Source organism: Pteropus alecto, unplaced genomic scaffold, assembly GCF_000325575.1.
Source record: "Pteropus alecto unplaced genomic scaffold, ASM32557v1 scaffold96, whole genome shotgun sequence".
Lineage (NCBI taxonomy): Eukaryota > Metazoa > Chordata > Mammalia > Chiroptera > Pteropodidae > Pteropus > Pteropus alecto.
In genome coordinates, this window is record NW_006438979.1 from 273,801 (window position 1) to 275,510 (window position 1,710).

Below are 1,710 nucleotides of genomic sequence, written 5' to 3' on the forward strand. Positions count from 1 at the left end.
CGATATATCACTTAAAACCCAAATCAGAGGAGAATGACAAATACGTGTGCTCTTGGTTTTCATCCTGGGACACCGTGTCTTACAACCAAAAGGAAACCAGTCATTCGAACCCTTTTGTGTTCAAGTCTAAGGAGGTCGATTGGCAGAGCTTGGTGTCCTAACCTCAGATGAAGACATTGGGGAAAAACTACAGCGTGTTTCCAGATTGGGTGTGTGCGTATTCATCCGACCAATGAGTTCTGAAAACTTGTCATGGGGCGAGCATGGCGTTCGTCGCGGACGACCCTGGAGTCACTGAGACTCAGCCCGTGTCCGCACTTGTCATGGGGCGAGCATGGCGTTCGTCGCGGACGACCCTGGAGTCACTGAGACTCAGACCGTGTCCGCGAGCCGCTCGCCTGCTGTGGGAAGATGTGAACGAAGACGAGGAGAGGAAAGTGCGTGTCCTCATATCGAAAGGCTATTTGCCAGGTGTTTCCGTGAACAAGCGGCCCCAGTGTGGACCTGACCTCACGGCACCGTGTCCATCATGACGAAGCGATCCGTTCGGCAGACCGTGGGTCCTGACGCTCAGTGCTCCGGCTCCCTCGAAGCTGTAAAACGCCAGGGAGAAGAATAATGAGAAAGAAACGTGCTGTGTCTTAATAAAGTAAATCTTTGGGGTGGTGTATCCATTTCCTATTGCCGCTATAGCAAATGCCCACAGGCTGGGTGGCTTGACGTAACACGATGTGTTCTCTCAGTGTGGAGGTGGGAAGTCTGACATGAAGGTGTCACAGGGACCCACTCTCTCCGCAGTCCCAGGGGACGGTCCTTCCTGCCTCTCCCAGCATCTAGGGGCTCCACGCGTCCCTGGGCTGGTGGCCGCGTCCCTGCCATCTCTGCCTCCCTCTCCACGTGGCTTCTTCTGTGTCCTCTAAGGACACTGTCACGGGGTTCGGGCCACCCTCAGACGAGCTCATCTTGACATCTTCGATCCATCTGCAAAGACCCTTTTTCCAACCACGGTGCCATGCTGAGGTCCCAGGTGTCACGGGGCGGACGTGTCTTTTCGGACATGTCTAATTCCAGGCTGAGGTGGTGTCACAGTCTCCTTCGTCTCTCCTGCATTTGCCACAGCAGAGTCATCCGGCCCCAAATGTCAGCACCGCGGTTGAGAAACTCTGGCTGGAGTAGATGAGGACGTTGACCTGCATCTCTTTGCCCGCGAGGATGGAAGACAAGTGAACAGAACAGCTCCGCACGAAAATCTTGCAAAATTTAAGGCACTGTGACGCGGCCACACGGAAGAGGCTAAGCCACTGATAGACCGCATTTTCTTTAGTATATCACTTAACCTCCCTCCGAGTCTAATTTGCCTACTAATAAAGGAAGTCGACCAATCTCTAGTCCCTCTGCCTCCCAGAAATTGCTATTAACTAAAACAATGAAATACTCGAGAAAGCTCTGCACACGTAACGAACACTGCACATTTAAGGCAAGCGTGTCATTATTGCGGCTAGCACTGTCCTCATCATAAAGAGGACACGTCACATCGGTTTTTAATATACGTATCTGCTGACAGAAACCTTAAACGCCAATTCTTTAAACATCACACAAGTCAGATGAAATCTTTAAGAATTCTTCCAAGAAAGGCAGCCACCTTGAATGGCATCTCATGAGATACACATTGGGATGCGTGGAGCAGATTGAGAAGGGTGTTAGGGACAC